Below are 27,749 nucleotides of genomic sequence, written 5' to 3'. Positions count from 1 at the left end.
CTGTGGGTGTCTCTGTGTCCCTGTGTGTGTCCCTGTGGGTGTCCCTGTGGGTGGCTGTGTGACCCTGTCGGTGTCTCTCTCTGTCCCTGTGGGTGTCCCTGTGGGTGTCTCTGTGTCCCTGTGGGTGTCTCTGTGTCTCTGTGGGTGTCCCTGTGTCCCTGTGGGTGGCTCTGTGTCCCTGTGGGTGTCTCTGTCTCCCTGTGGGTGTCTCTCTCTGTCCCTGTGGGTGTCCCTGTGGGTGTCTCTGTGTCCCTGTGGGTGGCTCTGTGTCCCTGTGGGTGTCCCTGTGGGTGGCTCTGTGTCCCTGTGGGTGGCTCTGTGTCCCTGTGGGTGTCTCTGTGGGTGTCTCTGTGTCTCTGTGGCTGTCTCTCTGTGTCCCTGTGGGTGTCGCTCTGTGTCCCTGTGGGTGTCCCTGTGTCCCTGTGGATGTCCCTTTGTCCCTGTGGGTGTCTCTGTGGGTGGTTCTGTGTCTCTGTGGCTGTCTGTCTGTGTCCCTGTGGGTGTCTCTCTGTGTCCCTGTCGGTGTCTCTGTGTCCCTGTGGGTGTCCCTGTGGGTGTCCCTGTGTCCCTGTGGGTGGCTCTGTGTCCCTGTGTATCTCTCTGTGTCCCTGTGGGTGTCCCTGTGTCCCTGTGGGTGTCTCTGTGCCTCTGTGTGTGTCTCTGTCCCTGTGGCTGTCTCTCTGTGTCCCTGTGGGTGTCCCTGTGGGTGTCTCTCTGTGTCCCTGTGGCTGTATCTGTGTCCCTGTGGGTGTCTCTGTCCCTGTGGGTGTCTCTGTGTCCCTGTGGGTGTCCCTGTGTCCCTGTGGGTGTCTCTGTGGGTGGTTCTGTGTCCCTGTGGGTGTCTCTCTGTGTCCCTGTGGGTGTCTCTCTGTGTCCCGGTGGCTGTCTCTGTGTCCCTGTGGGTGTCTCTGTCCCTGTGGGTGTCTCTGTGTCCCTGTGGGTGTGTCCCTGTGGGTGTCCCTGTGGGTGTCTCTGTGGGTGGTTCTGTGTCTCTGTGGCTGTCTCTCTGTGTCCCTGTGGGTGTCTCTCTGTGTCTCTGTGTGTCTCTCTGTGTCCCTGTGTGTGTACCTGTGGGTGTCTCTGTGTCCCTGTGGGTGTCCCTGCGGGTGTCTCTCTGTGTCCCTGTGGGTGACTGTATCCCTGTGGGTGTCTCTGTCCCTGTGGGTGTCTCTCTGTGTCCCTGTGGGTGTCTCTCTGTGTCCCTGTGGGTGTCCCTGTGGGTGTCTCTGTCCCTGTGGGTGTCTCTGTGTCCCTGTGGGTGTCTCTCTGTGTCCCTGTGGGTGTCCCTGTGGGTGCCTCTGTGTCCCTGTGGGTGGCTCTGTGTCCCTGTGGGTGTCTTTCTGTGTCCCTGTGGGTGTCTCTGTGTCCCTGTGGGTGTCCCTGTGGGTGTCTCTGTGTCCCTGTGGGTGTCTCTCTGTGTCCCTGTGGGTGTCTCTCTGTGTCCCTGTGGGTGTCCCTGTGGGTGTCTCTGTGTCCCTGTGGGTGTCTCTCTGTGTCCCTGTGGGTGGCTCTGTGTCCCTGTGGGTGTCTCTGTGGGTGTCTCTGTCCCTGTGGGTGTCTCTCTGTGTCCCTGTGGGTGTCTCTCTGTGTCCCTGTGGGTGTCTCTGTGTCCCTGTGGGTGGCTCTGTGTCCCTATGTGTGTCCCTGTGGGTGTCCCTGTGTCCCTGTGGGTGTCTCTGTCCCTGTGGGTGTCTCTGTGTCCCTGTGGGTGTCTCTGTCCCTGTGTCCCTGTGGGTGTCCCTGTGGGTGTCTCTGTGGGTGTCTCTGTGTCCCTGTGGGTGTCTCTGTGTCCCTGTGTGTGTCCCTGTGGCTGTCTCTGTGTCCCTGTGGGTGTCTCTGTGTCCCTGTGGGTGTCTCTGTGTCCCTGTGGGTGTCTCTCTGTGTCCCTGTGGGTGTCCCTGTGGGTGTCTCTCTGTGTCCCTGTGGGTGGCTCTGTGTCCCTGTGTGTGTCCCTGTGGGTGTCTCTGTGTCCCCGTGGGTGTCTCTCTGTGTCCCTGTGGGTGGCTCTGTGTCCCTGTGGGTGTCCCTGTGTGTATCTCTCTATGTCCCTGTGGGTGGCTCTGTGTCCCTGTGGGTGGCTCTGTGTCCCTGTGTGTGTCCCTGTGGGTGTCTCTGTGTCCCTGTGGGTGTCCCTGTGGGTGTCTCTGTGTCCCTGTGGGTGGCTCTGTGTCCCTGTGTGTGTCCCTGTGGGAGGTTCTGTGTCCCTGTGGGTGTCCCTGTGGGTGTCTCTGTGTCCCTGTGGGTGTCCCTGTGTGTGTCCCTGTGGGTGGCTCTGTGTCCCTGTGTGTGTCCCTGTGGGTGGCTCTGTGTCCCTGTGGGTGGCTCTGTGTCCCTATGTGTGTCCCTGTGGGTGGATCTGTGTCCCTGTGGGTGTCTCTGTGTCCCTATGTGTGTCCCTGTGGGTGTCTCTGTGTCCCTGTGGGTGGCTCTGTGTCCCTGTGGGTGTCCCTGTGTGTTCCTGTGTGTGGCTCTGTGTCCCTGTGTGTGTCCCTGTGGGTGGCTCTGTGTCCCTGTGGGTGTCCCTGTGTCCCTGTGGGTGTCCCTGTATGTGTCCCTGTGGGTGTCTCTGTGTCCCTGTGGGTGGCTCTGTGTCCCTGTGGGTGTCCCTGTGGGTGGCTCTGTGTCCCTGTGTGTGTCCCTGTGGGTGGCTCTGTGTCCCTGTGGGTGGCTCTGTGTCCCTGTGGGTGTCCCTGTGGGTGGCTCTGTGTCCCTGTGGGTGTCCCTGTGGGTGGCTCTGTGTCCCTGTGGGTGGCTCTGTGTCCCTGTGGGTGTCCCTGTGGGTGTCTCTGTGTCCCTGTATGTGTCCCTGTGGGTGTCCCTGTGGGTGGCTCTGTGTCCCTGTGGGTGGCTCTGTGTCCCTGTGGGTGTCTCTGTGGGTGTCCCTGTGTCCCTGTGGGTGTCTCTGTGGGTGGCTCTGTGTCCCTGTGGGTGTCTCTGTGGGTGTCTCTGTGTCCCTGTGGGTGTCACTGTGGGTGTCTCTGTGTCCCTGTGTGTGTCTCTGTGGGTGTCCCTGTGGGTGGCTCTGTGTCCCTGTGGGTGGCTCTGTGTCCCTGTGGGTGTCTCTGTGGGTGTCCCTGTGTCCCTGTGGGTGGCTCTGTGTCCCTGTGGGTGTCTCTGTGGGTGTCTCTGTGTCCCTGTGTGTGTCTCTGTGGGTGTATCTGTGTCCCTGTGGGTGTCTCTGTGTCCCTGTGGGTGTCACTGTGGGTGTCTCTGTGTCCCTGTGTGTGTCTCTGTGGGTGCCTCTGTGGGTGTCTCTGTGTCCCTGTGTGTGTCCCTGTGGGTGTCCCTGTGGGTGGCTGTGTGACCCTGTCGGTGTCTCTCTCTGTCCCTGTGGGTGTCTCTGTGTCCCTGTGGGTGGCTCTGTGTCCCTGTGGGTGTCTCTGTGGGTGGCTCTGTGTCCCTGTGGGTGTCGCTCTGTGTCCCTGTGGGTGTCCCTGTGTCCCTGTGGGTGTCCCTGTGTCCCTGTGGGTGTCTCTGTGGGTGGTTCTGTGTCTCTGTGGCTGTCTCTCTGTGTCCCTGTGGGTGTCTCTCTGTGTCCCTGTCGGTGTCTCTGTGTCCCTGTGGGTGTCCCTGTGGGTGTCCCTGTGTCCCTGTGGGTGGCTCTGTGTCCCTGTGTATCTCTCTGTGTCCCTGTGGGTGTCCCTGTGTCCCTGTGGGTGTCTCTGTGTCTCTGTGTGTGTGTCTGTCCCTGTGGCTGTCTCTCTGGCTCCCTGTGGGTGTCTCTCTGTGTCCCTGTGGCTGTATCTGTGTCCATGTGGGTGTCTCTGTCCCTGTGGGTGTCTCTGTGTCCCTGTGGGTGTCTCTCTGTGTCCCTGTGGGTGTCTCTCTGTGTCCCTGTGGGTGTCTCTGTGTCCCTGTGGGTGTCTCTCTGTGTCCCTGTGGGTGTCCCTGTGGGTGTCTCTGTGTCCCTGTGGGTGTCTCTGTGTCCCTGTGGGTGTCTCTGTCCCTGTGGGTGTCTCTGTGTCCCTGTGGGTGTCTCTGTCCCTGTGTGTGTCTCTCTGTGTCCCTGTGGGTGTCTCTGTGTCCCTGTGGGTGTCTCTCTGTGTCCCTGTGGGTGGCTCTGTGTCCCTGTGGGTGTCCCTGTGTCCCTGTGGGTGTCTCTCTGTGTCTCTGTGGGTGTCTCTGTGTCCCTGTGGGTGTCTCTGTCCCTGTGGGTGTCTCTGTCCCTGTGGGTGGCTCTGTGTCCCTGTGGGTGTCTCTCTGTGTCCCTGTGGGTGGCTCTGTGTCCCTGTGGGTGTCTCTCTGTGTCCCTGTGGGTGTCTCTCTGTGTCCCTGTGGGTGTCCCTGTGGGTGTCTCTGTCCCTGTGGGTGTCTCTGTGACCCTGTGGGTGTCTCTGTGTCCCTGTGGGTGTCTCTGTCCCTGTGGGTGTCTCTGTGTCCCTGTGGGTGTCTCTCTGTGTCCCTGTGGGTGTCCCTGTGGGTGCCTCTGTGTCCCTGTGGGTGGCTCTGTGTCCCTGTGGGTGTCTTTCTGTGTCCCTGTGGATGTCTCTCTGTGTCCCTGTGGGTGTCTCTCTGTGTCCCTGTGGGTGTCCCTGTGGGTGTCTCTGTGTCCCTGTGGGTGTCTCTCTGTGTCCCTGTGGGTGGCTCTGTGTCCCTGTGGGTGTCTCTGTGGGTGTCTCTCTGTGTCCCTGTGGGTGTCTCTCTGTGTCCCTGTTGGTGTCTCTGTGTCCCTGTGGGTGGCTCTGTGTCCCTATGTGTGTCCCTGTGGGTGTCCCTGTGGGTGTCTCTGTCCCTGTGGGTGTCTCTCTGTGTCCCTGTGGGTGTCTCTGTGTCCCTGTGGGTGTCTCTGTCCCTGTGTCCCTGTGGGTGTCTCTGTCCCTGTGGGTGTCCCTGTGGGTGTCACTGTGTCCCTGTGGGTGTCCCTGTGGGTGTCTCTGTGGGTGTCTCTGTGTCCCTGTGGGTGTCTCTGTGTCCCTGTCTGTGTCCCTGTGGGTGTCTCTGTGTCCCTGTGGGTGTCACTGTGTCCCTGTGTGTGTCCCTGTGGGTGTCTCTCTGTGTCCCTGTGGGTGTCTCTCTGTGTCCCTGTGGGTGGCTGTGTGTCCCTGTGGGTGGCTCTGTGTCCCTGTGTGTGTCCCTGTGGGTGTCTCTGTGTCCCTGTGGGTGTCTCTCTGTGTCCCTGTGGGTGGCTCTGTGTCCCTGTGGGTGTCCCTGTGTGTATCTCTCTATGTCCCTGTGGGTGGCTCTGTGTCCCTGTGGGTGGCTCTGTGTCCCTGTGTGTGTCCATGTGGGTGTCTCTGTGTCCCTGTGGGTGTCCCTGTGGGTGTCCCTGTGGGTGTCTCTGTGTCCCTGTGGGTGGCTCTGTGTCCCTGTGTGTGTCCCTGTGGGAGGTTCTGTGTCCCTGTGGGTGTCCCTGTGGGTGTCTCTGTGTCCCTGTGGGTGGCTCTGTGTCCCTGTGGGTGTCCCTGTGTGTGTCCCTGTGGGTGGCTCTGTGTCCCTGTGTGTGTCCCTGTGGGTGGCTCTGTGTCCCTGTGGGTGGCTCTGTGTCCCTATGTGTGTCCCTGTGGGTGTCTCTGTGTCCCTGTGGGTGGCTCTGTGTCCCTGTGGGTGTCCCTGTGTGTGTCCCTGTGTGTGGCTCTGTGTCCCTGTGTGTGTCCCTGTGGGTGGCTCTGTGTCCCTGTGGGTGTCCCTGTGTCCCTGTGGGTGTCCCTGTGGGTGTCCCTGTATGTGTCCCTGTGGGTGTCTCTGTGTCCCTGTGGGTGGCTCTGTGTCCCTGTGGGTGTCCCTGTGGGTGGCTCTGTGTCCCTGTGGGTGTCTCTGTGTCCCTGTGGGTGTCCCTGTGGGTGGCTCTGTGTCCCTGTGGGTGGCTCTGTGTCCCTGTGGGTGTCCCTGTGGGTGGCTCTGTGTCCCTGTGGGTGGCTCTGTGTCCCTGTGGGTGTCCCTGTGGGTGTCTCTGTGTCCCTGTATGTGTCCCTGTGGGTGTCCCTGTGGGTGTCTCTGTGTCCCTGTGGGTGTGTGCTGACAGCGCTCTCAGTCCCGGGCCAGTATTACAGTCTGGGAGCTGAGACCTCCCCTTCCTCCTGGCTTCACTCAGCTCGGTGCCCCGGTCTCAGCCACTCTGCCCAGGGCTGCCCACCGCCACACTGGCAGCAGACTGAGGGGGTGAAGCGGCAGCGGCACGGGGAGAGGGTGCCCGCAATCCAGCGCTCGGTGAGTCCCTGACTGCCCTCAAATTCCGCTCCCAATCCGCACTTCAAACACAGGCAGACAAAAGGCAACAGAGGCGAGAAGTGATGGAGCGTGAAAACAAGTGTGCAAAAAGTGTGAGAGATGGGAATGGGAGTGCAAGAGAGTGGCTGGCCACGGGGCAGAGTGTGAGCATTGGGAAGATCGGAGTGATGTTTGAAAAGTGTGTACGTGCTTGTGAGCAGAGGGAGGGAGAGATTTAGCATGTGCAGGGGCCAGTGTGTTGGAGATGAATTAACAGCAGGGCCAGCAGTGGACAAGAGTGTCAGAGAATGAGGGAGGCAACAGAGGGTCAAACTGGGCAAAATAAATCAGTGAATGCAGTGGAAATGTTTGAGAATGAAATCAAAATGTGTGCAGCAAGATTGACCCAGGGAAGTGGGTGGGGGTGGGGTGCTGGTACCAGGGTGTGTGTCCACAGTCAGTGATTGTGAGAGGTGTGGGATGGGGTGGGGTGTGTGGGGTGCTGGTACCAGGGTGTGTGTCCACAGTCAGTGATTGTGAGAGGGGCTGGGGTGGGGTGGGGTGTGTGGGGTGCTGGTACCAGGGTGTGTGTCCACAGTCAGTGATTGTGAGAGGGGCTGGGGTGGGGTGGGGTGTGTGGGGTGCCGGTACCAGGGTTGTGTGTCCACAGTCAGTGATTGTGCGAGGGGCTGGGGTGGGGTGTATGGGGTGCTGGTACCAGGGTGTGTGTCCACAATCAGTGATTGTGAGAGGTGTGGGATGGGGTGTGTGGGGTGCCGGTACCAGGGTATTGTGTCCACAGTCAGTGATTGTGAGAGGGGCTGGGGTGGGGTGGGGTGGGGTGCCGGTACCAGGGTATTGTGTCCACAGTCAGTGATTGTGAGAGGGGCTGGGGTGGGGTGGGGTGTGTGGGGTGCCGGTACCAGGGTGTGTGTCCACAGTCAGTGATTGTGCAAGGGGCTGGGGTGGGGTGGGGTGTGTGGGGTGCCGGTACCAGAGTTGTGTGTCCAAGTCAGTGATTGTGCGAGGGGCTGGGGTGGGGTGGGGTGTGTGGGGTGCCGGTACCAGGGTTGTGTGTCCACAGTCAGTGATTATGCGAGGGGCTGGGTGGGGGGTGTGGGGAGGGGTGAGCCTGTGAACCCAGTTGAGAAGGAGTGGGGCATGAGGAGGAATGAGTGAATGAATCAGTGTGAGGGGAGGGATGAGTGAGTGTCAGAGGGAGTCAGTATGTGGAGGCTTTCTGTGCAAATGTTGGTGTGGAAACAACTGCAGGAGTTAGAGAGCAGCCTGTGGATCTGCCTTCATTATAATCTGATATTGTAGAGATACAACATTGATGTGTTTCTCCCCCCAGTGATTAAGGGGCTTTCCACAGTAACTTCATTTGAAGCCTACTTGTGACAATAAGCGATTTTCATTTTCAAGGTGTGTACACAGCTTCATGGGGTTAATGTTTTGGGGCGCAGCTTCTGAGTGTGTCTGGGATCAGTTCCAACCTATATTCAACAGTATATAAAGTTTTATTAGGTGCTTACAGAGTAACCAGACGGAGAGGAAGGGGACCCGTGTAGCTCAGTTAGCCAGATGGCTGATTCACGATGCAACTGCAAGGCAACTGCACGGGTTCAAATCCCACACCGGCTGAGGTTATTCATGAAGGCCCTGTCTTCTCAACCTTGCCCCTTGCCCGAGGAGTGGTGACCCTCAAAGGGGAAACAGCCTAAGGTCATCTGGGACTGTGGCGACTTTGTTAATCCAGAGGTTTATGGGATCAAATCCCAATATTCCAGCTGCTGAAATTGTACTCAATAAATTGTAGGATTTGGATCAGTGATGAGGTTTAAATTTAGGTTTAGGGTCAGTGTTGGGGTTTATGGTTAAGTTTTAGGGTCAGTGATGGGGATTCGGGTTTAATTTTAGGGTCAGTTATAGGGTTTAATTTTAGGGTCAGTTATAGGGTTTAATTTTAGGGTCAGTTATAGGATTTAGTTTTAGGGTCAGTGATGGGATTTAGCTTTAGCATTAAGATAGTTTTAGTTTACAACAATGGCTGTAGGGATGAGAAACTTCAGTGATGAGGATAGATTGGAGAGGTTAGGACTATGTTCCTTGGAGAGAAGAAGGCGGAGAGGAGATTTGATAAAGATGTTCAAAATCACCTTGGGACTGGACAGAGTAGATGGAGAGAAACTGTCCCCACTTGTAAAAGGATCAGAACGAGAGGGCACAGATGTAAACTCATTACAAAAGAATCAAATGTGATGTGCGAGAAAGCAAAATTAAAATAGTTGAGATGGGGGAAATGTTTTGGCATGGATGGAGAATTGGGTGATTGGCAGAAAACAGAGAGTGGGAATAAATGGGTCTTTGTCCGAGCAGCAGGCAGTGACTAATGGGTCCCCAAGGGATCAGTGCTTGGGCTCCAGCTGTTCACAGTATATATAAATGATCTGGATGGGGGAATCAAATGTAACATTTCCAGGTTTGCTGATGACACAAAACTGGGTGGAATTGTGAGATGTGGGAAGGATGCAAGGAGCCTTCAAGGTGATTTACTGCAGCGAGCTGTAGAGACTGGGTCATTAAATATTTTCAGACAGACAGATTTTTAAACAATGAGGGAATCCAGGGTCATGGGGTTAAGGCAGGAAAGTGAAGTTGAGGTTGATATCAGATCAGCCATGATCCCATTGAATGGTGAAGCAGACTTGATGGGCCGAATGGCCTACTTCTGCTGCTACGCCTTATTTCGGATCTAAATTGAGTGGGTGAGTAACATGGCAGATACAGTAAAACGTGGCTAATTGTAAAGTTATACATTTTGGGGGTAAAAACAGAAAGGAAGACTATATTTAAATGGTGATATATTGGGAAGTGTGGATTTACAAAGGGGCCTGGGTGTCCTGCTACACCAGTCAGTGAAAATGGAGAGGCAGGTACAGCAAATGGGATGTTGGCCTTCCTTGCAAGAAGATTTGAGTTCAGAAGTAGCGCGTCTTACTGTAGTTATACAGGGCCTCGTTGAGATCGCACCATTTTTTAAAATTTGTTCATGGGACGTGGCCATCACAGGCTGTGCCAGCATTTATTGCCCATCCCTAATTGCCCTTGAGGGGGCAGTTAAGACTCAAGCACATTGCTGTGGGTCTGGAGTCACATATAGGCCAGACCAGGTAAGGACGGCAGATTTCCTTCCCTCAAGGACATCAGTGAACTAGGTGGGTTTTCCGACAATCGACAATGGTTTCATGGTCATCATTAGACTTTTCAATTCCAGATTTTTATTGGATTCAGATTTTACCATCTGCGGTGATGGGATTTGAATCTGGATTCCCACAGCATTACTCTGGGTCTCTGATTTACTAGTCCAGTGACAATATCACTATGCCACCGGCTCGCCATACCTGGAGTATTGTCTGCAGTTTTGGTCTTCCTCCCTAAGATAGATACACTTGTCACAGAGGTCGGGGAGTGCAGCAGAGGCCCACAAAACTGATAGGAGTTGGCGGGACTGTCCGATGACCAGAGATTGGATTGACTGGGTCTGTATTGATTCAGCTTCAGAAGGATGAGAGGAGATCTGATTGGAACGTATACAATTCTAACAGGGGTGGACAGGCTCGATGGCAGGCAGGATGTTTTCCCTGGTTGGGGAGTCTAGAACCAGGGGACAGTCTCAGGATACGGGGTACACCATTTAGGACTGAGATGAGGAAACATTTCTTCTCTCACAGGGGAGTGAAACTGTGGGATTCTCCGCCACAGAAGGTTGTGGAGGCCGAGACACTGAATGCAATCAAGAAAGAGATCGATAATGTTTTAGATTTTAATGGCACCAAGGGGTATGGGGAGAATGCAGGAATATGACAGAGTTCGAGGATCCGCAATAGTCATATTGAATGGTGGAACAGGATCAACGGGCCGAATGGACGACTCCTGCTCCTAGTTTCATAGAAACATAGAAACTAGGAGCAGGAGGAGGCCATTCAGCCCCTCAAACCTGCTCCGCCATTCATTATGATCATCCAACTCAATAGTCTGATCCCCCCTTCCCCCCATATCCTTGACCCCCTTCGCCCTAAGTGCGATATCTAACTGCTTCTTGAAAACATACAACATTTTGGCCTCAACTACTTCCTGTGGTAGCGAATTCCACAGGCCGCCCACTCTCTGGGTGAAGAAATTTCTCCTCATCTCTGTCCTAAATGGTCTACCCCGTATCCTCAGACTGTGACCCCTGATTCTGGACACCCCCACCATCGGGAACGTCCTTCCTGCATGTTAGAATTTTATAGGTTTCCATGTGTTCTTCTGAACCCCAGCTAATATAATCCTCACTGACTCAATCTCTCATAATTTGTCAATCCAGCCATCCCAGGAATCAGTCTGGTAAACCTCTGCACTCCGTCTATAGCAAGAATATCCTTCCTCAGATAAGGAGACCAAAACTGCGCACAATATTCCAGGTGTGGCCTAACCAAGGCCCTGTATAACTGCAGCAAGACATCCCTGCTCCTGTACTCGAATCCTCTCGCTGTGAAGGCCAGCGTACCATTTGCCTTCTCTACCGCCTGCTGCACCTGCATGTTTACCTTCAGTGACTGGTGTACGTGGACACCCAGGTCTCATTGCACATTCCCCTTTCCTAATTTATGGCCATGCAGATAATAGTCTGCCTTCCCGTTTTTGCTACCAATGTGGATAACCTCTTTTATCCAAATTATGCTGCATCTGCCGTGCATGTGCCCACTCACTCAGCCTGTCCAAATCCCGCGGAAGCATCTCTGCTCACCCTCCCACCAGCTTTGTGTCATCTGCAAATTTGGAGATATTCCAGTTCATTCACTTGTATCAATCATTAATATATATTGTGAATAGTTGGGGTCCCAGCACCGATCCCAGTGATACCCCACTCATCACTGCCTGCCAATTGGAAAATTGCTACTCTTTAGTTTCCTGTCTGCCAACTGCTTTTCTATCCGTCTCAATACATTTCCCCTAATCCCAAGCACTTTAATTTTACACACTAATCTCTTTGTGCGACTTTGTCGAAAGCCTCCTGAAAGTCCAAATAAACCACATCCACTATCTCCCCCTCATTAACTCTACTGGTTACATCCTCGAAGAATTCCAGTAGATTTGTTAAGCATGGTTGGCTTTTGTAAATTAATGCTGACTGTGCAGTCTTGCCACTGTATTCCAAGTGCTCTGCTGTAAAATCCTTGATAATGGAGGCTAGAATTCTCCCCGCCACCTCCATCTGACTTACTGGGCTATAATTCCTTGTTTTCTCTCTACCTCCCTTTTTAAATAGTGGGGCTGCATTAGCTACCCCCTAATCTGCAGGGACTGATCCAGAGTCCAGAATCCCGGAAGATGACCTACAATGCATCCACTATTTCTAGAATCACTTCCTTAAATACTCTGTGATGTAGATGATCACTCTCTGGGGATTTATCACCCTTCAATCTCATCTATTTCCCCAACACCATTTCTCAACTAATATTGATCTCCTTCAGTTCCTCCCTATCACTAAACCATGTTCCCCAATATTTCTGGTTTGTTATTTGTGTCCCGCTTTGTGAAGACAGAACCAAAGTATATATTTATTTGCTCAGCCATTTCCTTGTTCCCCATTCCAAATTCCCCTGTTTCTGTCTGTTTCTGTCTTGCCAATCACTTTCTCTTTCTACACCAATAGAAACTTTGTTTTAAATAAACATTTTATTGAGGTATTTTTTGGCATTGTAACAGCAGCAATATAAACAATGTATATAGAAATATAAATACCACCTCCCTCCCCCACAGGTCCCACCATTACCTAACCCCCTACTCTACGCTAGCCTACCCCCCCCCCCCCCCCCCCTTTCTGCTGATGATTAATTCTCTGCGAAGAAGTAGATGAATGGCTGCCACCTCCGGGCGAACCCTAACAGTGACCCTCTCAAGGCGAACTTAATTTTCTCCAGGCAGAGAAAGCCAGCCGTGTCCGATAGCCAGGTCTCCGACTTTGGGGGCTTCGAGTCCCTCCATACTAGTAATATCCTCCTCCGGGCTACCAGGGAAGCAAAGGCCAGAACGTCTGCCTCTTTCTCCTCCTGGATTCCCGGATCCTGCGACACCCCGAAAATCACCACCTCTGGACTCAGTGCCACCCTTGTTTTTAATACCTTGGACATGACATCCGCAAACCACTGCCAAAATCCCCGAAGCTTTGGACATGTCCAAAACATGTGGACATGGTTCGCCGGTCCTCCCGCACATTTTGCGCATCTGTCCTCCACCCCAAAGAATCTGCTCATCCGGGCCATTGTCATGTGAGCTCGATGCACGACGTTGAATTGTATCAGGCTGAGCCTGGAACACGTCGCAGTCGCATTGACTCTACTCAACGCGTCCGCCCAAAGGCCCTCCTCTATCTCTCCCCCAGCTCCTCCTCCCACTTTCGCTTCAGCTCCTCGGTCTGCGTCTCCTCTGACCCCATAAGTTCCTTATAAATGTCAGAAACACTCCCCTCTCCTCCCCATCCTCTAGAAACCACCCTGTCCTGAATCCCCCTTAGCAGCAGGAGTGGGAAGGTTGGTACCTGCCTACACAGAAAGTCCCGCACCTGCAGATATCGAAATTCATTTCCCCTCACCAATGCAAACGTCTCCTCCAGAGCCCTCATACTCAGAAAGGTCCCCTCTTTAAACTAGTCCCCCGTCCTCTCAAACCACTCAGGGAAAGGAAAGTGGGTGGCAGAATACCAGAGGGACACTGAGTAGCTTCCAGAAACATAAAAATAGGCTCCCTGCACATCAGAGTATATGTGGGACTGACTCGCAATGAAACCAGTGACATCGTTCATTTGTCTGCTTCAAAGAAGAGTTGCATTGATTTCTGATTGGAAACAAGGTTACTCTGCGGCTGGGGGTGAAAGCAGTATTGCCTGGCAGAGCTGTGTAGTACGTTTGGTGAATGGAGATGTGAGGGCGGATGCTGATGAGGACATCGGCATTTACGTACAGAGGTCTTTAGGAGATTAAACAGGTGGGTTTATCCCCGAGAGGGTAGACTGTACAGGTGTAGGAAGAGAGCTGCATTTAATTTATTTAACATGCCCAGGAGCTCTCTCGGCACCAGGACACCTGCATTGCAGCAAATCAGGCTGTGTACTTGGGCACACACTCCCCCCTTCACTGGGACCCCAATGTCAACCGAATATTGGTGCGAGATTCTCTATGCTCACAAGCAAAGCTCTCTCTCCTACCCAGTCCACCTCTCACTGAGGTCTCAATTTAAACAGCATATTTCCCAGTTTAACAGGGTCTTTTCCCTTTGGTCCCCCCTTCACACCCGGGTTAGCATTATTGTAATAATTAAAGATGAAAATACTGGGGCTTCATTGCACCAGAGAAATGAAAGCAGAGAGTTGGGATTCTGGTGAAAACGCATGAGCCGAACCACATCTTTACCTCTCAGAAGCTGCTGGATTGTTTGTGAGTGGTTTATATTCTCAGCAGTCTATTAAAATTGCTCATCTAACCAAATCCATTTTGCCGGTGTCTAATTTATCTGCTTCTGCAAGCCCACCGTCAGTAAGCAGCCAGATTGACACTGTCAACTCATCGCTGAGTGTTTATTGATGTGAATCAGACCAAGGCAGCGCCATAAGTGAGGAGGGAACGCTGGATATTAAATTGACCAAATTCCCACCCACTTGCCCCCACTCCCTCTCCGCCTCCATCCCCCGCAAGGGTCAAAATTCCTCCGACACCGAGTTAGTGCCGGAAGGCAGCAGGAAGCACATTCGGAGCTGCTCCTGGAGCCCCTCTGTCTCCCGTACCAGCCTCCCCGAACAGGTGCCGGAATGTGGCGACTAGGGGCTTTTCACAGTAACTTCATTTGAAGCCTACTTGTGGCAATAAGCGATTTTCATTTCATTTTTCACTTCACGCTCGGCAGCTGCACAGTCTCAGGGGCCGAGATCAACAGAGCCTTTCTCCTCTGTGCGTTCCTTTGTGGTAAACGTTAAGTAGAAGCCAGACAGTTAACCACGGGACCAGCAACCAACCCCCAGTTCAAATTATCGAAGGTTACGGCTATTCTCAGAAAAGTCAGGTCCCCTGTCAGATGAAACTAACTGTTAAAAACAGCAAATTGCTGTAATTTGCCAACCGGTTCATTCCGAGCTCAGGGAGAGGAATCTGTCGCTGGGCTAGATGTGACCCTCAACCCCTGACAGGTTCTGTAGCACTTTACAAAGCAGCAGGATGTCTCAAAGCACCTGCCGTGCTTTTGAAGTGCAGTGAGTGTTGTGATGTAGGAAACACAGCAGCCAATTTGTGCACAGCAAGATTCCACAGACCGCAATGGAAACAAGGCCAGATCACTAGTTTCAGGGATAAACATTGAGGAAGACACCAGGGGTAAATCCCCATCCCTCCTTCAAATGATGCTTTGGGATATTTTACATTCACACGAGACAATGGCAGGGCCTCGGTGTAATTCTGTGAATGGGCGCAGGAGTCACTAGACGCCACATCGAGCCGCCTCCATTATTCAACGTTATCAGGTTTCATCAGCGGCTTCAACTCCATTTTCCCACCTGCTTCCCAAACACTCAATTCCCTGAGAGAACCCAACAGTGCGGCACTCCCTCAGTACTGACCCTCTGACAGTGCAGCACTCCCTCAGTACTGACCCTCTGACAGTGCGGCACTCCCTCAGTACTGACCCTCTGACAGTGCAGCACTCCCTCAGTACTGACCCTCTGACAGTGCAGCACTCCCTCAGTACTGACCCTCTGACAGTGCAGCACTCCCTCAGTACTGACCCTCTGACAGTGCAGCACTCCCTCAGTACTGACCCTCTGACAGTGCATCACTCCCTCAGTACTGACCCTCTGACAGTGCGGCACTCCCTCAGTACTGACCCTCTGACAGTGCGGCACTCCCTCAGTACTTACCCTCTGACAGTGCAGCACTCCCTCAGTACTGACCCTCTGACAGTACAGCACTCCCTCAGTACTGACCCTCTGACAGTGGGGCACTCCCTCAGTACTGACCCTCTGACAGTGCAGCACTCCCTCAGTACTGACCCTCTGACAGTGCAGCACTCCCTCAGTGCTGACCCTCTGACAGTGCAGCACTCCCTCAGTACTGACCCTCTGACAGTGCAGCACTCCCTCAGTGCTGACCCTCTGACAGTGCAGCACTTCCTCAGTACTGACCCTCTGACAGTGCGACACTCCCTCAGTACTGATCCTCTGACAGTGCAGCATTCCCTCAGTACTGACCCTCTGACAGTACGGCACTCCCTCAGTACTGACCCTCTGACAGTGCGGCGCTCCCTCAGTACTGACCCTCTGACAGTGCGGCACTCCCTCAGTACTGACCCTCTGACAGTGCGGCACTCCCTCAGTACTGACCCTCTGACAGTGCAGCACTCCCTCAGTACTGACCCTCTGACAGTGCAGCACTCCCTCAGTGCTGACCCTCTGACAGTGCAGCACTCCCTCAGTACTGACCCTCTGACAGTGCAGCACTCCCTCAGTACTGACCCTCTGACAGTGCAGCACTCCCTCAGTGCTGACCCTCTGACAGTGCAGCACTTCCTCAGTACTGACCCTCTGACAGTGCGACACTCCCTCAGTACTGACCCTCTGACAGTGCAGCATTCCCTCAGTACTGACCCTCTGACAGTGCGGCACTCCCTCAGTACTGACCCTCTGACAGTGCGGCGCTCCCTCAGTACTGACCCTCTGACAGTGCGGCGCTCCCTCAGTACTGACCCTCTGACAGTGCGGCACTCCCTCAGTACTGACCCTCTGACAGTGCAGCACTCCCTCAGTACTGACCCTCTGACAGTGCAGCACTCCCTCAGTGCTGACCCTCTGACAGTGCATCACTTCCTCAGTACTGACCCTCTGACAGTGCGACACTCCCTCAGTACTGACCCTCTGACAGTGCAGCATTCCCTCAGTACTGACCCTCTGACAGTGGGGCACTCCCTCAGTACTGACCCTCTGACAGTGCAGCACTCCCTCAGTACTGACCCTCTGACAGTGCAGCACTCCCTCAGTGCTGACCCTCTGACAGTGCAGCACTCCCTCAGTACTGACCCTCTGACAGTGCAGCACTCCCTCAGTGCTGACCCTCTGACAGTGCAGCACTTCCTCAGTACTGACCCTCTGACAGTGCGACACTCCCTCAGTACTGACCCTCTGACAGTGCAGCATTCCCTCAGTACTGACCCTCTGACAGTGCGGCACTCCCTCAGTACTGACCCTCTGACAGTGCGGCGCTCCCTCAGTACTGACCCTCTGACAGTGCGGCACTCCCTCAGTACTGACCCTCTGACAGTGCGGCGCTCCCTCAGTACTGACCCTCTGACAGGGCAGCACTCCCTCAGCACTGACCCTCTGACAGTGCAGCACTCCCTCAGTACTGACCCTCTGACAGTACAGCACTCCCTCAGTACTGACCCTCTGACAGTGGGGCACTCCCTCAGTACTGACCCTCTGACAGTGCAGCACTCCCTCAGTACTGACCCTCTGACAGTGCAGCACTCCCTCAGTGCTGACCCTCTGACAGTGCAGCACTCCCTCAGTACTGACCCTCTGACAGTGCAGCACTCCCTCAGTGCTGACCCTCTGACAGTGCATCACTTCCTCAGTACTGACCCTCTGACAGTGCGACACTCCCTCAGTACTGACCCTCTGACAGTGCAGCATTCCCTCAGTACTGACCCTCTGACAGTGCGGCACTCCCTCAGGACTGACCCTCTGACAGTGCGGCACTCCCTCAGTACTGACCCTCTGACAGTGCAGCACTCCCTCAGTACTGACCCTCTGACAGAGCAGCACTCCCTCAGTACTGCCCTGGGGGCAGCACAGTGGTGTAGTGGTTAGCACTTCGGCCTCACAGCACCGAGGTCGCAGGTTCGATCCCGGCTCTGTGTCACTGTCCGTGTGGAGTTTGCACATTCTCCCCGTGTTCGCGTGGGTTTCGCCTCCACAACCCAAAAATGTGCAAGCTGGGTAGATTGGCCACGCTAAATTGCCCCTTAATTGGAAAAAAAGTTTGGGGCTGGTTTAGCTCACAGGGCTAATTCGCTGGCTTTTAAAGCAGACCAAGCAGGCCAGCAGCATGGTTCGATTCCCGTACCAGCCTCCCCGGACAGGCGCCGGAATGTGGCGACTAGGGGCTTTTCACAGTAACTTCATTGAAGCCTACTCGTGACAATAAGTGACTTTCATTAATTTTTTTAAAAGACTGCCCTGGGAATGTCAGCCACGATTTGATGCTCAGCTTCGAGAGTCCTGGAACTGTGTCCTCTGGTAACAAAGAGTAAAAAGAATACTTTGTAGAAATAAAAGCTCTTTGAAATGTAGTTACTTGTAGCGTAGATCATAAATCTGTCTGTGCCTTGCAGCAGGGTCTCTGCCTGTCGAGGGCTGTCAGGCTGTGATGTATCTCAGTGAGTTGCTCCAAAGTGTGTTTCTGGGTGTTGCACCATCTGTGTTGTTCTGCTGTGTCACACCGTGTGGTAATCATGAATTGGCAGCAAGATCTGCTTTCAGTGATCTCATGGGCTATCATGCTCAGTGGTGAATCCAGCTTTTTAAATCCGCATCCCTAATTACCCTCAGGAAGGTGGTGGTGGTGGAGCACTGTGGTGCTGGGTGCTTTTTATTTAATTCGTTCATGGGATGTGGGCGTCGCTGGGTCAGCATTTATTGCCAAACCCGAGGGCATTTAAGAGTCAACCACATTGCTGTGGGTCTGGAGTCACATGTAGGCCAGACCGGGTAAGGACGGCAGATTTCCTTCCCTAAAGGACATTAGTGACCCAGATGGTTTTTTACAACAATCGACGATGGTTTCTTGGTCATCATTAGACTTTTAATTCCAGATCTGTACTGAATTCAAACTTCGCCATCTGCCCTGGTCCACAGTGCTTCACCCTAGGTATCTTCATTAGCCATCCAAGGGCAATACCTCTGCGCCACTGCCTTCTCTGGTGCACGCACTGTGCTGTTAGGGAGGCAGTTCCAGAATTGTGACCCAGTGACAGTGAAGGATACGTTTCCCAGTCGAGGTGGTGAATGACTTGGATGGGAACTTCCAGGTGGTGGGGTTCCCAGGTATCTGCTGCTCTTGTCTTTCTAGATGGTAATGGTCGTGGGTTTAGAATATAAGAACATATGAACTAGGAGCAGGAGTAGGCCATCTGGCCCCTCGAGCCTGCTCCGCCATTCAATGAGATCATGGCTGATCTTTTGTGGACTCAGCTCCACTTTCCGGCCCGAACACCATAACCCTTAATCCCTTTATTCTTCAAAAAACTATCTATCTTTACCTTAAAAACATTTAATGAAGGAGCCTCAACTGCTTCACTGGGCAAGGAATTCCATAGATTCACAACCCTTTGGGTGAAGAAGTTCCTCCTAAACTCAGTCCTAAATCTACTTCCCCTTATTTTGAGGCTATGCCCCCTCATTCTGCTTTCACCCGCCAGTGGAAACAACCTGCCCGCATCTATCCTATCTATTCCCTTCATAATTTTATATGTTTCTATAAGATTCCCCTCATCCTTCTAAATTCCAACGAGTACAGTCCCAGTCTACTCAACCTCTCCTCGTAATCCAACCCCTTCAGATCTGGGATTAACCTAGTGAATCTCCTCTGCACACTCTCCAGCGCCAGTACGTCCTTTCTCAGGTAAGGAGACCAAAACTGAACACAATTCTCCAGGTGTGGCCTCACTAACACCTTATACAATTGCAACATAACCTCCCTAGTCTTCAACTCCATCCCTCTAGCAATGAAGGACAACATTCCATTTACCTTCTTAATCACCTGTTGCACCTGTAAACCAACTTTTTCTGACTCATGCACTAGCACACCCAGGTCTCTCTGCACAGCAGCATGTTTTAATATTTTATCATTTAATAATAATCCCTTTTGCTGTTATTCCTACCAAAATGGATAACCTCACATTTGTCAACATTGTATTCCATCTGCCAGACCTTAGCCCATTCACTTAACCTGTCCAAATCCCTCTGCAGACTTCCAGTATCCTCTGCACTTTTCGCTTTACCACTCATCTTAGTGTCATCTGCAAACTTGGACACATTGCCCTTGGTCCCCAACTCCAAATCATCTATGGAAATTGTGAACAATTGTGGGCCCAACACTGATCCCTGAGGGACACCACTAGCTACTGATTGCCAACCAGAGAAACACCCATTAATCTGCAGTCTTTGCTTTCTATTAATTAACCAATCCTCTATCCATGCTACTACTTTACCCTTAATGCCATGTATCTTTATCTAATGCAGCAACCTTTTGTGTGGCACCTTGTCAAAGGCTTTCTGGAAATCCAGATATACCACATCCATTGGCTCCCCGTTATCTACTGCACTGGTAATGTCCTCAAAAAATTCCACTAAATTTGTTAGGCACGACCTGCCCTTCATGAACATATGCTGCGTCTGCCCAATGGGACAATTTCCATCCAGATGCCTCGCTATTTCTTCTTTGATGATAGATTCCAGCATCTTCCCTACTACCGAAGTTAAGCTCACTGGCCTATAATTTCCTGCTCTCTGCCTACCTCCTTTTTTAAACAGTGGTGTCACGTTTGCTCATTTCCAATCCACCGGGACCATCCCAGAGTCTAGTGAATTTCGGTAAATTATCACTAGTGCATCTGCAATTTCCCTAGCCATCGCTTTTAGCACTCTGGGATGCATTCCATCAGGGCCAGGAGACTTGTCTACCTTTAGCCCCATTAGCTTGCCCATCACTCCCTCCTTAGTGTTAACAATCCTCTCAAGGTCCTCACCTGTCATAGCTTCATTGGAAGGTGTTGTCTAAGGAACCTTGGTGAGCTGCTGTAATGCATCTTGAAGATGGTGCAAACGGTGCGACTGTGCGTCGGTGATGGAAGAAGTGGATGTTTGCAGATCAGGTGTGATCAAGCGGACTGCGTTGTCCCGAATGGTGTCGAGCTTCTTGAGTGTTGTTGGAGCTGCGCTCATCCAGGCAAGTGGAGAGTATTTCATTACACTCCTGACTTGTGCCTTGTAGCTGGTGGACAGGCTTTGGGATTGGATTGTGTTCGTTTATTGTTGCGTGTACCGAGGTACAATGAAAAGTATTATTCTGCGTAGTATCCAGACAGACCATTCTGTACATGGAAAAAAACCACATAAATACACAATGTAAATACATAGACACAGGCATCGGGTGAGTACTACTCAGTAGAGGAGATGTGTGAAGAAATCAGGGAGTCAGGAGGTGAGTTACCCACCACAGGATTCCCAGCCTCTGACCTGCTCTTGTAGCCACAGTATTTGGCTGGGTCCAGTTCAGTTTCTGGTCAATGGTACCCCTCAGCATATTCATAGTGGGGATTCAGTGATGGTAAAACTGTCAGGAGCAGATGATTAGATTCTCTCCTGATGGAGATGGCCATTGCCTAGGCTTGTGTGCCACTAATATTGTTTCCCACTTGTCAGTGCGATCCTGGATGATGACCGGGTCTTGCCATGTATGAATATGGGCTGCTTCAGTATCTGAGGAGTTGAATACGTTGCAAACATCAGCAAACATCCCCACCAGACTTTATGATGGAGGAAAAGCCTTTGATGAAGTAGCTGAAAATGGTTGGGTTTGGGACACCACACTGAGGAACTCCTGCAGTGATGTCCTGGGACTGAGATGACTGGCCTCCAACAATCACTTTCCATTGTGCTAGCGATGACGCCAAGAAATGGAGAAGTTTCCACCCAATTTCCTTTGACTCCAATTTTGCTAGGTCTGCTTAATGCCATATTTGGTCAGATTCTGTCTTATTGTCAAGGGCAGTCGCTGTTACCTCAACCCACCCCAGCCTCTTTCACCCATGTTCGGACTAAGGCTGTAATATGTTCAGGGGCTGAGTGACCCTGGCGGAACCCAGACTGAGATTCAGTGAGCAGGTTATTGTGTAATTGTCGCTTGACCCTACTATCGACAACACCTTCCATCATTTTACTGATGGGCAGTAATTGGTCAGGATAGATTCGCCCTGCTGTTATCTTGTTTGCGTTATTTGCATTTGCGGTGATGTTGCAAGCAACGTATTAGCAGAGGGTGCAGCGTGGTGTAATTTGAGATTTCCTCATTAAGGCTCATGGAAGTTTTGATCGCAGCTATCAGCTCTCTCACAAAACAGGAACTATTTAGTGCTGCTTGTGTGTCGGTTTTGCTCTGCTTCAGACCTTGTGTACAAACTGGCTGCCACATTTCCTACAGAACAGCACTTCAAAAATACTTCATTGGCTGGGAAGGCACGATGTAAATGCAGGGGCCTATTTTCTTGTTTATTTAGCTGGAGCTTTATGATTCTTCTTTCATGTAGTTGTCAGGAAATATAATCTGCTACCCCCCCCCCCCCCACCCCATCCCTAATATATTTCAAATTAATTTGAAAGATGACCATTGCCTGGGCTTGTGTGGCACTGATATTGCATCCCATTGGTCAGCCCAATCCTGGATATTGACCGCTTCGTGTTCTATATGAACATGGGCTGTTTCAGTATCTGAGGAGTTGCGAATGTTAATGCTGATAATAGTGCAGTTAGTAATTTAATCATCTGTTGTGGTCCTCAGTAATATCTGAGGTCTGCCTTAGAGGGCAGATGGGTCCTCAGATTACCAACTAATCTGAAAAACAGCATCTCTGGCAGGGCAGAACTCCAGCAATCCTGCCCCACCAGGCATTCACACACTATTGCTGCTCTGTTACTGCAGCACTCCCTCAGGACAGTCCCCCTCTGACAGTGCAGCACTCCCTCAGTACTGACCCTCTGACTGTGCAGCACTCCCTCAGTACTGACCCTCTGACAGTGCGGCACTCCCTCAGGACAGTCCCCCTCTGACAATGACGCACTCCCTCAGTATTGACCCTCTGACAGTGCAGCACTCCCTCAGTACTGACCCTCTGACAGTGCGGCACTCCCTCCGTACTGACCCTCTGACAGTGCAGCACTCCCTCAGTACTGACCCTCTGACAGTGCAGTGCTCCCTCAGTACTGACCCTCTGACAGTGCGGCACTCCCTCCGTACTGACCCTCTGACAGTGCCGCACTTCCTCAGTACTGACCCTCTGACAGTGCGGCACTCCCTCAGTACTGACCCTCTGACAGTGCAGCACTCCCTCAGTACTGACCCTCTGACAGTGCAGCACTCCCTCAGTACTGACCCTCTGACAGTGCGGCGCTCCCTCAGTACTGACCCTCTGACAGTGCAGCACTCCCTCAGTACTGACTCCCTGACAGTGCGGCACTCCATCAGTACTGACCCTCTGACAGTGCAGCACTCCCTCAGTACTGACCCTCTGAAAGTGCAGCACTCCCTCAGTACTGACCCTCTGACAGTGCAGCACTCCCTCAGTACTGACCCTCTGACAGTGCAGCACTCCCTCAGGACTGACCCTCTGACAGTGCAGCACTCCCTCAGTACTGACCCTCTGACAGTGCAGCACTCCCTCAGGACTGACCCTCTGACAGTGCAGCACTCCCTCAGTACTGACCCTCTGACAGTGCAGCACTCCCTCAGTTCTGACCCTCTGACAGTGCAGCACTCCCTCAGTACTGACCCTCTGACAGAGCAGCACCCCCTCAGTACTGACCCTCTGACAATGAGTACTCCCTCAGTACTGACCCTCTGACAGTGCAACACTCCCTCAGTACTGACCCTCTGACAGTGCAGCACTCCCTCAGTACTGACCCTCTGACAATGACGTACTCCCTCAGTACTGACCCTCTGACAGTGCAGCGCTCCCTCAGTACTGACCCTCTGACAGTGCGGCACTCCCTCGGTACTGACCCTCTGACAGTGCAGCACTCCCTCAGTATTGACCCTCTGACAGTGCAGCACTCCCTCAGTACTGACCCTCTGACAGTGCGGCACTCCCTCCGTACTGACCCTCTGACAGTGCAGCACTCCCTCAGTACTGACCCTCTGACAGTGCAGCACTCCCTCAGTACTGTCCCTCTGACAATGACGTACTCCCTCAGTACTGACCCTCTGACAGTGCAGCGCTCCCTCAGTACTGACCCTCTGACAGTGCGGCACTGCCTCGGTACTGACCCTCTGACAATGACGTACTCCCTCAGTACTGACCCTCTGACAGTGCAGCGCTCCCTCAGTACTGACCGTCTGACAGTGCAGCACTCCCTCAGTACTGACCCTCTGACAATGACCTACTCCCTCAGTACTGACCCTCTGACAGTACAGCACTCCCTCAGTACTGACCCTCTGACAGTACTGCACTCCCTCAGTACTGACACTCTGACAGTGCAGCACTCCCTCAGTACTGACCCTCTGACAGTGCAGCACTCCCTCAGTACTGACCCTCTGACAGTGCAACGCTCCCTCAGTACTGACCCTCTGACAGTGCTGCACTCCCTCAGTACTGACCCTCTGACAGTGCAGCGCTCCCTCAGTACTGACCATCTGACAGTGCGGCACCCCCTCAGTACTGACCCTCTGACAGTGCAGCACTCCCTCAGTACTGACCCTCTGACAGTGCAGCACTCCATCAGTACTGACCCTCTAACAGTGCGGCACTCCCTCAGTGCTGACCCTCTGACAGTGAGGCACTCCCTCAGTACTGACCCTCTGACAGTGCGGCACTCCCTCAGTACTGACCCTCTGACAGTGAGGCACTCCCTCAGTACGGATCCTCTGACAGTGCGGCACTCCCTCAGTACTGACCCTCTGACAGTGCGGCACTCCCTCAGTACTGACCCTCTGACAGTGCGGCACTCCCTCAGTACTGACCCTCTGACAGTACGGCACTCCCTCAGTACTGACCCTCTGACAGTGCAGCACTCCCTCAGTACTGACTCTCTGACAGTGCGGCACTCCCTCAGTACTGACCCTCTGACAGTGCAGCACTCCCTCAGTACTGACCCTCTGACAGTGGGGCACTCCCTCAGTACTGACCCTCTGACAGTGCGGCACTCCCTCAGTACTGACCCTCTGACAGTGCAGCGCTCCCTCAGTACGGACCCTCTGACAGTGCGGCACTCCCTCAGTACTGACCCTCTGACAGTGCGGCACTCCCTCAGTACTGCCATTGCCGTGGCAATGACCTAATCCCTCAGTACTTGTGAGGAAATGTGAACCTGGATTTTGTGCCTTGAAAACTCTGGAGTGAAATTGAGCCCAAGATCGCCTGACTCGAATGTGAGAATGTTACCATGAACCACGGCCAGGGATTGAGCTCCTAATTGCTATGATCAACACACCGTGTGTTTGTTCAACATTGATTCTTGTCTCAGTTGTAATAATCCACTCAACCAAACCTTAACCAAGAATTGTGAAGGATGAGAGGGCGAAAGATCATTGAAAGATATAAACCTGTCTTTCTTGTCTGATAAAATGAAACTTTCCAGTTTCCATTGCTTTCTCACAAAACTGCACCTTATGCAATAGACTTCGAATGTTTTTATTTGGTAACCTGAGTGATATTTTGCACTGGTAGAAGGAAGTATAAAATAATTAAATCAGGTTATGATGTGAATGTGGGGAAGAGGAACTCTTCTGTTTGGTTATGTCCCCGGATGTGAACATTTACAGCACTTGCTGTTTAGAGCTCATCTATTATTGATTCAAACTCACCTCCCTCCCTCCCTCCCCCCCCCCTTCCCTCCCCCCCCTTCCCTCCCCCCCCCTTCCCTCCCCCCCTTCCCTCCCTCCCCTCCCTCCCTCCCCTCCCTCCCCTCCCCTCCCCCCCCCTCCCTCCCCTCCCTCCCCTCCCTCCCTCCCCTCCCTCCCCTCCCTTCCCCTCCCTCCCCTCCCTCCCTCCCCTCCCTCCCTCCCCTCCCTCCCTCCCTTCCCTCCCTCCCTTCCCTCCCTCCCTTTCACCATTGGTGACCTGAGCCACAGGTTTCACAATTCCCTCCCTCAATCTCTCTCTCTTCTCCTTTACAACTCCCCCGGCACCTGGTCACTTGTTCTAATTTCGATAGCAGTTTTTACTGGATGATGTTTCCTGTGAAGCGTGGTGGAACGTTTCACCGCACGGATGGCACGGTGCGAAGGTGCAGCAGTAGAATTAGTATTTACTGGGTAGCCAATGGAGGGAGAGACGAGAAGGGACAGTTGGAAGCACCCAATGAAACCTCCTGGAATATCCCCCGCACAGAGTTGGCAACTCAAGGGCAGGTCTACTGTGGCTAATAATGTAGCTGCGGATAACAACAGACTTTGCTCAGAGAGTGGGGCTATCATAGTCAGTCGAGCATGAATATAGCGGAGAGGTTAGAGGAACCAGCTGCTCTCTTCGAGAGAGTAGGTGATTATGTGTCTCATATTAGTTCATCAAACTGTGTAAATATGAACAACTGGATACAGCGATCATCAGCTGAAATTTCAACATCTTTCTCTCTTCCTCAAGTCCATTGATTTTAAACCTAGTCTTGCTGATATATAAAGCTGTCCTACCTTGTTATATGTGAGAAAATAGAGCCAGTTATATCCACCAGATTTCTGTGGCCATATGTTAAAGTCAAATATTCTTATTAATAATAATAATCTTTTATTGTCACAAATCGGCTTACATTAACACTGCAATGAAGTTACTGTGAAAATCCCCCTAGTCGCCACATTCCGGCCCCTGTTCGGGTACACGGAGGGAGAATTCAGAATGTCCAATTCACCCAACAGCACGTCTTTCGGGACTTGTGGGAGGAAACCGGAGCACCCGGAGGAAACTCACGCAGACACGGGGAGAACGTGCAGGCTTCGCACAGACAGTGACCCAAACCGGGAATTGAATCTGGGACCCTGGAGCTGTGAAGCAACAGTGCTTACCACCTTTCCTGTAATACTGAACTCCAAGTCACACTGACTCACACGACAAGCCTTGGCTCAAATATTTCTGACACGGAGTGGGGGGGGGGGGGGGGGGGGGTTGGGGGGAGGGGGGGGGGGGTGGTTGGGGGGGTGGGGGTTGGGGGGGAATGTTACCCCCACCCCAGCCTGGTTAACAGGGTTGGGGGGGAGGGTGGGGGGGTGGGGGGGTGGTTGGGGGGGTGGGGGTGGGGGGGGTTGGGGGGGGGGAATGTTACCCCCACCCCAGCCTGGTTAACAGGGTTGGGGGGGAGGGTGGGGGGGGTGGGGGGGTGGTTGGGGGGGTGGGGGGTGGGGGGGGTTGGGGGGGGGGGGGTGGGGGGGGTTGGGGGGGGGGGGAATGTTACCCCCACCCCAGCCTGGGTAACAGTGAGTGTCTGGGCAGCTGCAATGTCCTGGTCCCATTGTGGTGGGACCTGCTGCAGGAGGTTTGACGGCCCAGCTAACAGTCCATTGACTTTTGACGAGACAAGTCAACCGCAGCGACGAGTGGGATTGGAAAGTGCCAGCCAATGAAACGGGACCCTTGCCCACTGCGTCCAGTCCTCACCTGGGCAGATCTCACATTTAGGCAGCAAGGACATTTGCAAATCTCAGAACTCCCTAAAGCACCTGACAGCCACCGCAATAAAGTGTCGCCGTGGCTGGAGTGTGGGAAATACAAACAGCCAATTTCCACACAGCAAGATCCCATAAACAGCAATGTGGTAATAACCAGAAAATCCGTTTATGTGGCATTAATTGAGAGATAATTATTGGCCAGGACAGTGGGGAAAGCTCCCATTCTAATGATGGGGCTCCGCCTCCACCAGGGGTGGGGACAGTTTGCCGGGCCATGGTGCATGCGACCTCTGTTTGGGGTGCGCTCAGCATCCTCACTCCCAGCATGTGCATGCTGGAGTTAGGGGTGTGGTGTTGGGGGATACTGTGTCAGGAACTGTTGAGTACACCAAGACGAAAGCGCCGTGCACGCTGCCCGGGTATTGGGCGCAGCCGTGCGTGATGTGCAGCCAAGTGCACGTTGAGGGAGTGGAATCCTTTCCTATTGATGAAGCTCCTCATGCGCTGCTGCCCCCAGGGAGACAGGTGACCAGTCGGTCACCCCCTGGACCTGGGGCATGCCACAATCGCAGCGAAACACGCTGCCCGGGCAACCTGATGTACTTGGTCCACATTGAAGATGACATATTGTGCTGCCTGGGCAAATAGAGCTCGCCCAGCCCGCAGAATAGGTCCACCGCCCTCTTCCCCGTGGCGCTAAGGGGCCTCAGGTCCAGCGGGGCCCCCTTTGCCCTTTTCCCACACCCTGCGATTGTGGGTCGCCTTCTCCTGGAGGAACAGATAATGCGCAGTGTGAGACACTCGGCATTCCAACCCAGATACTCTGGCTGTGCGATAGAAGCGACGGATTTATGACATCACCAACTTCCTGGAGTGAATCTGGCTCATTGAGAAGAAATCGAGAAACAGCTGATGGCCCGTCTGGCCATGGCGGGCGGTATGGATGTTGACATGTGGGGTGCGAGGGGGCTGCTGGCGGGTAAGGTGCTGACGCCCTCTTGGGGGTGGTGCACGGTGTAGGGTAGGGGCGGTGTGGGACGGGGTGGTGCCAGGGGCATGGTGGTGGAGGTGACTCACCCTGGTCATCCTGAAGAGGTTGTGCAGCTTCTTCCAGCATTGCTGCTGAGAGCTGGCGGTGTGACCCAC

The 27,749-nt window shown here is 53.2% G+C and overlaps 1 protein-coding gene across 1 annotated transcript in view; it reads left to right on the top strand.

Annotated features, from left to right (window-relative positions):
- Window positions 1–6,003: 6,003 nt before the first annotated feature.
- Window positions 6,004–27,749, top strand: part of LOC119969749 (neurocalcin-delta-like) — a 40,094-nt gene continuing 18,348 nt past the window's right edge. Inside the window, exon 1 of the mRNA XM_038803793.1 lies at window positions 6,004–6,147. The gene's annotated coding sequence lies outside the window, so the exon portion shown is untranslated. The remainder of the gene's footprint in view (window positions 6,148–27,749) is intronic.

This window comes from Scyliorhinus canicula, chromosome 7 (assembly GCF_902713615.1).
Source record: "Scyliorhinus canicula chromosome 7, sScyCan1.1, whole genome shotgun sequence".
Taxonomy (NCBI): domain Eukaryota; kingdom Metazoa; phylum Chordata; class Chondrichthyes; order Carcharhiniformes; family Scyliorhinidae; genus Scyliorhinus; species Scyliorhinus canicula.
This window is presented reverse-complemented; position numbering and strand designations above follow the sequence as displayed.